Source organism: Lycium ferocissimum, chromosome 11, assembly GCF_029784015.1.
Source record: "Lycium ferocissimum isolate CSIRO_LF1 chromosome 11, AGI_CSIRO_Lferr_CH_V1, whole genome shotgun sequence".
NCBI lineage: Eukaryota > Viridiplantae > Streptophyta > Magnoliopsida > Solanales > Solanaceae > Lycium > Lycium ferocissimum.
The window spans coordinates 42,730,845-42,740,523 of NC_081352.1; positions in this window are offsets into that span (position 1 = coordinate 42,730,845).

Genomic DNA, 9,679 nt, shown 5'->3' on the forward strand with positions numbered 1-9,679 from the left:
ATTTTCATTATATTTATACTATATTTTAGTATACCCGTCTACTAGCGAAATATACAATCATCAGCTACGAATTGTAAATATAGAACATGTAGTTATAGGTTGTTAGAAGAAGCTAAAAGGTAGCTGTTTGTGAAAATTTTACTTGAATAATCAGCCCGCGTATTGCATTAAAGCCCAATTAACTCTCAGATCCCACGTACCTTTTACGAAGAAGCCCAAAAGTTTTCTAACGTACTAACCCATCAACTGGACATAAATCACATCTCTGTAAATTTTCATTACTTTTGTCTGTCTTGCAGCAGTTACTATTCTCCTCTAAAAACAAACGGCTCTCCTATTATATAACCAGACAAATTCCCACTTCTTATATGTTTGTTCAAAATCCCAGTGAATCATCTTTTTCTAATTATCCAGCCATTCACAGAATTTCAATAAGGAAAGCTCGTGGCAATACACTACACTTCTGTTAAATCATCAGGACAATGTGCTCGATTTGAAGGTTACTTTGTATATTTATTTGAAATATTAAATCCCATTATTTTGCGCAAATATCTCAACGAGGAAGTGGTATGTTTGTTTGGTTATATAATAGATTAACTGGTTTGTTTGGTTATAACCTTTCCCAATATTTAGTGGAAAAATGTGAAGCAAAGTTGCGGAAAGACGATAACATATGGTGAAAAATTACTTTTTTCTATATTGTAGTTCTTCTGTAATCAATTTTATCCACGTGATGCTTAATAAATGTTGCACACTTGCATGTGGTATTCAACTTCTAAGTGTTGAAAAAAACTAATTGTCTATTTTCTATTCATTATCTTTTTTCTTGAAGAAGATTGTCATTTAACCAAGAAATCAAAGTTCAAAATTGATGTCCAATTATATGTTTTTTATTCATTATCTTTTTTCAGGGAGCATCTTGGACGTGCAGTGCTGCTTGATGATAAGCTTAATTAGACATGATTATTCTCTCGGTGTCTTTTTATTATAATTGTCTTATTTTTTGAATTTTCTATTCATTACGTATATTTTTTGATGAAGAAGATTGTCATTTAACTAAGAAATCATAGTTCAAAATTGATGTCCAATTATATGTTTCTACTTTGGTGTTAATTACACATGCTATTATTTTTCTTAAACAAGATTAGTACATGGTAACGGTGTAGTTTCTTGGCTACAATATTTTATTATAGTGTCAACGGAGTTACTTGGCTACAATTTTATGCAGCATGATCAAATACGACTATTTACCACTACTCGGTCAATATTGGGAGACTTGACTATGATTAAGAAAGCACTCAGCTACACGGTGAATTTGATGGTAAGATTTTAAGAAATGTAATGAAGGAGAAATTTGCAATGTCCATACTGCTTACAAGAAATGCAAACTTTGTTTGGTCCTCTCCTTGCCGAGAACTATATTTGTTTTGCCTTTTCTAAATAATAAATAAATTATAAAAAAAAAATCAAAATATTTCTGTGAGAGCAATAAACCACTTAATTTTTCTCATTTTTTAATTTTTGTAGAGTAATCAGAAGCAAAAAGTGCCAAAAAATGCTCGAGTATATTGGAGCTTTAAGTGCAAAAGAAGAATGATGTGAGTCCAGGGGCGGAGCCAGTAAGAGCTAAGGGGGTTCATTCGACCCTTCGGCGAAAAATTACACTGTATATATATACAAGATGAAATTAATTTTTTATGTATATTTAGTAGATGTTGAACCCCCTTGGCTTCTTTGTTTATGTACTTCTTTATAGTTTTGAACCTCCTTATTTAAAATCCTAGCTCCGCCACTTCATCTCTTTGCCTAAAAAACACAATTATCTTTCTTCTCCTTTTCTTGAGTAACTCTATTAGTTATACATGTTAAATGTGCTTATGTTTTTTCATTCCAAAGATGAATGAAATGTTGCCTAACGAGTATGGAAGCATTCAAATACTTACAAGGTTTAACAACCCCAGTAATTAGTTATATTTAGGGAAAAGGACATATATGGCCGGTCGGCCATAAATAATCCCACCCTCTAGTCCAATTTTTTCCAAACCCAAAATGTAGCAATTAAACTAATTCCATCCATTAGCCAAAACTTAAATAAGACAATTTTCAAATAAAAATCCAAACACAAAAATGTTTAAGGCGATTTTTGTATATAATATGTGTCATTTGTGTATAAAATATGTATCAGTACCTATCCGTAATGTATAGAAACCGTATTAAATATGAATAACTAAGGTGTGTATCATTTTTGTATATAATAAGTATATTTGTGTATATAATGTGTATCGACAAAGGCAACTACTTCCCGTAAAGAATAGAAAATTGTATCATTTTTCTATATAATATGTATCATTTTTGTATAAAAAGTGTATATATAAATCGAGCATGTGTATATAAACTGTATTAGTCTTGTATAAAAAGTGTACCGTACGTATAAAAAATGTATTATAGAAACCGTATCATTGTGGCATATAATATGTATCACTATTGTATATGTTAAAAATAAATATCATATTATTATTGTATAATATGTGTATAATAAATGTATAATTAACGTATAATTTATATATAATAAATGTATGATTAATTCCAGCATATGTATATAAAATGTATAATTCTTGTATATAAAGTGTATATATATAATTCCAACATATGTATTTATGCTGTAGCAGCAGTCGCCACAAAAAGTCTCTGTTTTATTTTTATTTTTTTTAAAGCTCCTGGGCTGTTGGGCCGGCCAGCCTTGGCATTATTTTGGGCCGACCGACCATTTTTTGACATTAATTTGAGCCAATCGGACACCTAGTGAGATTAAGCCCAAATAATAATTAAATGTGGGATTAGTTTGACTGAGTGGACACACAGTGTCCTTTTCCCTTATATTTAATTGTGATAAACTCATGTATTAAAAAGGGGCAATTTGTAGGATTGCCCTTGCTGGGGGTGATCTTTAATTTTTATCCCTCAAATTGGTGGTCTTTAACTTTTTCTCTTAAGGCCCAATAAATACATAAAATGTGTCTTCGAAGACATGATTATCACTAAATCATACTAAATTATTGCACATTATAACATTAATCAATCGCATAACCTGTAAACACTCTGGATGAGTAAATTTTTACCGGCAAAATATATTTCAAATGAGTTGTCATTATTTATTTTTCGTTCATTTCAATTAATTTCAACAAATGACTCTATATTAAGTTATTTGTTGTAGATTATTGACTCAACACTATTCATGTTAGGCGTTACATATTGCTAATCAATTTTTTTAGGAGCTACAGGAACAACCTCTTCATATCCGAATCTCCAATGACCAAAGATTCAATTTTTCTAATTTGTATTGTTTGACAGATTTTGTAAGAATTTGTTGCTTCTCTTTGGAAAATAAGACACAATTGTCAAAATATCATTCAAGAGTACATCTCATATTCACACCTTAAACGCATGTTGCAATCTGCTGCACAAAGTCATAAGCTATTTTGCCTCTGTTTTAGACAAATGTATTTTGGCTTTTGTTGAATGCTTTTATTTCGATGAGAATATTCTTTAGTGATAGACGTAATTTTGTAAACTTCATGGAGTTAAATTTACCCAATATATTATACATAACTAGCAAATTTGCCCGTGCTTCGCCAGTCATTAAGAAAAGTTAAAAAAAAAAAAAAAAAAAACTAAAAAATTCCCAAGCTTGTGATAGAAAAATCCCCTATAATTCAATAGATACTTGATGGTTAGTAATATCATATGCTAATCATCTTAGCAAGAATCATCCATAGTTATTGAATTGATACCCAATAAAAAGTAGAAGATAAAAAGGATCAGCCAGCGCAATAAAACTGCAGAATAGTAGCAAACTTATTCCAAGATTAATTCTATTTTACCAATGTCAAGATAACCTTCTGGGGTGAATGCAACACACCGCTTTTTTTTTTTTTTTTTGCAGTTTTTAAAGTTTTCCTAGCCTGAATAAGTAAATTAATGGATAAAGGGTTGGGAGAGGTGTAAGTATAGAGTCCAGCTTATTCAATAGAAATAAAACACATATCTGATAAAGATGCAAATATATCCCTCAACTTTGCGATTAGAGCAAATATACCCTCCGTTATAAAAGTGGTGTAAATATACCCTGCCATTAAAAAATGATGCAAATATACCCTTTTTGCTACGGATTTTTTTTTTTTAAAAAAAATCATGTAGTTTATTTTTTTAATTAAAAAATACCATACAATTCTACCCATTTTTTTTAGTAGACATATTTTCTGAAGCAACATGATATTTTTTTTTTACTGGTAGGTCGGGTCTAGTTCATTTAAAAAATGGGTAGACTTATGTTTTTTTAAAGCCATAGAGATATTTTTTAAATGAACCGATTATCCACGTAAAAAAAATTAACATGTAGCGTTAGAAAATATGTCACTCAAAAAAAAAAAGGAGTAGACTTTTTTTTAAAGCCACATGACATTTTTTTAATTAAAAGATAAGCTAAATGATTTTAAAAAATATTCCGTTAGCGAAAAGGATATATTTGCACTATTTCATAAGGGAATATTTGCAAATTTTGAATAGTGTTCACAAAATGGTTAAGGGGTAAAGCAAACCTTACCCACTCTTATAAACCGTTGAATAAAAGGTGAGATGATCTTGCTTGTTTATGGTACTTACTTTACTCATATAAACAACTGAAGCGTTCATTGGAGCTTCGAAGAAAAATAGGAGTGGGAAATTAATTAATATTTACCCCGGTTTTAAGTCATTAAAGGGGTCTAGTACTGTTCAAATGGAATAAGGAAAGGACTTCCTTCCAAGGGAACAATTTGCATAAGGAAAATGATCAACAAAATTATAACTTATTCATTGTAAAATCAAATTGTCAAGGAAATATATATATTAACATGTAAGAACTAAAGAGAGTACATTACATGAAACTGCAAATCATTATCAACAATTTGACAATTACAGTCCTTCGTGATAGCCACAACCAATAGCATTATCATTATCTTCCATCTAAGCCGTAAAAAAAGGCTCAGAAACGTTGTTCTGAAAAGGACGAAGCTAAAATTCAATTCAATGACTGCTACTATGCAATTTCTATTAATCCGAGAAGTTCAGATCTTTCAATGAAATTCTCAAGAACTCGAAAAGCATCATTCATCCAACCCTCTGTCTTTAGGAATTCATGTTCTTCACTTTGAAATTCATAGTCAAGTCCCTAAAAGTAATCCACATATGGAGAAAAAAAAATGTAGCATCCGCAAAGAAACATGAAAGTTGCAACACAATATACATGTTTTTGAAATGAATTTATACTAGTATGCCATCTCCAATCTCTAACACAAAGATGCATATAGGTCTGGACCAAAGACAAGTTCAGCACAGACAGCTATCAATAGGATCAATAGTACTAAGAGAAACCCGAGAACATAGCAAACACGACCGAGCCATTCGCTAGACATGATGAAGAATAGCTCAATGAAGATAATTCCGAAAGGCAACATTCCTGCTCCAATCACCAACAACCAAGTCGGGGATCTATTCGCTGGAATTTTGCGAGGAATTTGATTATTGCGAATACGGGTGTGGAGCCTTTGTCCTGATTAGTCCACCTATGAGGGTAAGAGGTACTGATTTGAAAAAACCAGAGTAACAGTAGGATTATGTATGTAGAGAAAGGAATTGCACCAGCACTATGATGTCCCAATAAGAGGAAATTCAAAAGGGTCAGTATGAGACACGCAATTCCACGGAAAAGGCAAGAAACTTTTCAGGAAATAGATAACCATCCCCTGGTGTCACCACAATTTATTTTCTTCAAGAGCCAAACAACAACATATCCAGCAATAATCCCTAAGAACATGTAGGGACAAAGCATAACAGTGATCCACTATGAAAATAACTTCTTACATAGTAAATAAAAAGAAAATATAAGAGATAAAAGAACCTAAAATAAACTGAAGAGCACCTTTTCATATACATTGGTTACTCATAAATATACAGAGCGAGTGGAATCTTCAATTTTGTGATTACCATATTGTTTCATGCAACAAAGACAATTCCGAATGATTAAACATACAAAACATTACAGAGATTAGCAAGCGATATTATATTTATTACTGATATAAAAATAGAAAAATGTAACAAAAAACTCAATTCAATTGATAAACACAAGTTAAAAGTGTGGATAAGCATGAAGAGAACAATTGCATAGCCATATGAACAGTGCCAAACAGTTGTCAATCTGAGAGCTAATCGGCTACCAAAGCATGACAATTTTACTCTTCACAATGACAAAAAACAAATATACAACAATTTGTTCCAAGCAAAAAGATCAAGCTTTGTAACCTACATCCTAAACTTACGGTATAGCTAACATCTAGCCCTCTCAACAGGTAAAACAAGTGAGGAAGTTCCTCTTAGAGATTAACCTATCAACTTATTATAGTTAACAAAATGAATGAAGTGAAAATAGATGGTCTTTTTAAGTAACCATAGTTAAGTGAGAAATGTTTATATACAAACATATGTTATGCATTTATTTGTTCTAGACTTCTAGTTTGAGTACGTTAATAATGTTCCTAAATTAACTATTGTGTATGTCTACACCTAAAAAGAGATCCATATGATCACAAGAGCTTGAAATGATCATGTATTTCGGCCATAGATGATGAAGAAGCACACTAGAAAATTAAATTAACATCACTGGTAAGCAATTTACAGAAAAGTTAATGTTCAGTTGCAAAATCATGTAAAATGATAAAGGAAAAAAACTTCAAACTCGTAAAAAAAAAAAAAAAAAAAAAAAAAAGGAATCAAATCGAGCAAAAACAATAACATAAAATAAAAAAATTACCGGTATCGCCCATGATGATAGACTTGAAATGGTTGATGAAAGTGAGTAAAGTTGTGTGTGCCTTCTTTTATCAACAGAGATGTATTTGGAGTCAAATTGTATCCTTGAAGATTGAGGGAAGAAACTCATTACAGCAGAATTCTTAAACTAAAAAAAAAAAAAAAAAATGGTTGAGAATGGCTAAGCAGCATACCTGGGCAGGCTGGAGGGATTTTGTCCGGCGTGTAGAAGAATTGCAAAGTTGGGAGGGATTTTCAAGTGTTTAAGCTTTCTCTGCAGAATGATGGCAAGAAATAGGAGGAAGAAGACTAGGGAGATTTGATAAAGGGTGTTTTTACAGCCCGTTTGGATTGGCTTAAAAAAAGTACTATATATTAGGATTTTTACATTGTTTAGCCGCCTACAAGAAAAAAGCCAAAAAATGTATATTGTTTTGTATATTAATGTATATACCTATAATATACATATGTATACACAATTACTCTATATTTTTTGTTTATGTGGCTAACGGTTATAAGAAAAATTTAGCAAGTGGCCAAATATATAATTTTCCCTAATATTATTAACTAACTAATACTCTAAGTAGTTATTCTTGTTAGCTCATGCATCCATGGAGCTTGACTAACCCCTACAATCTCATTTTTTAATACTTATTTTACTCATATCAGATTCATGCCAAGAGTTATGACCTATCTCACTACTGCTCTGATGTAGATTTCTGAATGGATTAGCACTAAAAAGATTTATGCAGTGAGCATAATATATGGGTTATAAAGTGTCTAGTAATCAACATAAAAGCAAAATTGTGGAAGTCTTGAAAGTTAGAACAAATCAATTGTACATTAACCATATTTCAGGACTGCATGATACAGTAGTGTACAATGTACATCAAATGGATTCAGACAAGCACGAAAGTTCAGGAATTTAATACTGTAACATAGATAATAGTTTTCAAATGAACCTAGTCTTTAACATCTAAAGCAGATCTTAAAAATAAGAAAATGAGTAGCATATGATGCAGAAGAGAAAAACTAACATTTATTTTCTGACAACAACGTACCCAGTGTGCTGTTACATACTAATTCTTTAAAATGTTATCCAAGAATCTGAACAGGGCATATCTCCACGTTCTGTTCAGGATCAAAGCAGAACAGACACCCCAAAATCTGAAAATGAAGCCAATCCCCATACTAATATAAAATCCGACACTGATGAACTCGTCGTCCTCATGCTGTTCCTCTTCATTGTCAGCTTTCAACTTTGGATCTTGAGGCAGTTTGTCGCTAGGGCAAGCTTCTGTTAGCAGAGAGCCAGAAAGTCTGGGGTTCCCGATGTAGGATGATGAGTTGAAGGTCTGTGATTGAGTGTCTAAAGGGATTCTACCTACAAGTTGTTATAGGGCAAGTTCAAGACTCCAGGTGACTTAACTGTGAAAAGCTATTAGGAATTTTCCCTGAAAGTTTGTTTCTGGATAAGTCCATGAAATCAATAGCCCTCAATTAACTAATCCTCGGAGGGATGATGCTTAAGTTGTTTCTCGACAGGTTCAAACCAAGCACATCCACAAGATAAGTGATTTCTCCCTCAAATTCATTGCTTGAAAGATCTATGCTTTTCACCAATCCAAGTATACTGATGTATTCAAATTCTCTTCCCTTCCACATCAAATATGCACTCGCATCATATGACGTATTTATCGAGACAGTGACACCACCTTTAATGTAAAAGCGGAAGTACCAAGTGGTGATTTTCGTTTTGGACTCTCTTCCTCAGTCAACGCAATGAGGTTGTTGATGCACTTCGGTACAGTCCCAGAGATCTTGTTTTGAGAGACGTCCAGGATTTGAATCCTTGTCAGCTGGCATATGCTTGAAGGTATGCTTCCACTAAACTTATTGGACCTTAATATAACAACACTAATATAAGCTAAGGTATTTCCAAACCATGCTGGAATTTCACCAGACAAGTTGTTTTCCCCAATATCTATAAATCTCAAATATTTGCATTTCTCCAGGGACCGGGGTAGTTCCCCAATAAAATGATTATTTCTAAGCTGCAGCATTCGCATATCCTTAATGATCTAATTGAACTAGGTATCTTCCCCAAGAAATTATTTTTGGCTAAATTAAGGCGCACAAGTGAGCTAAGCTTCCAGCAATGAGGAAGCTCTTCGGCAAACAGGTTATCTAAGAGGTCAAGATAACCCAAGGCATCAAAATTGTCACAAGTGAAGGAGATGTTCCCAGAAAGCTTATTTCTGGAGAGATCTACTGTTGTCACTTCAATAGGAAGTTGTGGTACTGGACTGCTGAACCTGTTTGCAGAGCACTCGTCTTTCTTGAGAAATCTGGTATAGTTCAACCCCTATCATTGTAAGAAAGGTTTAACGTTGGAGAGTGTAGATTGGTCCCAAAACCAACTAGGAATATGACCCAAAATTCCAGAGGCTGATAAATCAAGCTTAGAAATGTTACTCTGGGTCCGCGTTCAGTTTAGGAAGTGAGGACCAATTTACAATTTGCTAGATGAATGACATTCAGTTGAAATGGGGGAATCCAGTTTGATTTGATTCGAATTTGTAGTTGAGCATTGAAAGAGAGGTCTATCAATTGAACGAGTTTGAACAGATCAACTTCAGATATTGTGCCTTCAAACTGATTAGAATCAAGGTACAGCTTCTCAAGTTTGGGAAAGTGCACTATAAACTTAGTTAAACCACTCAACTGATTATGGGAAAGATACAATTCCCTCAATAAGGATAGCAGAAAAAGATCGGGGACTGATCCCACAATTTCATTCCAAGATAAATCCAAAATGACAAGACTTGGAAGT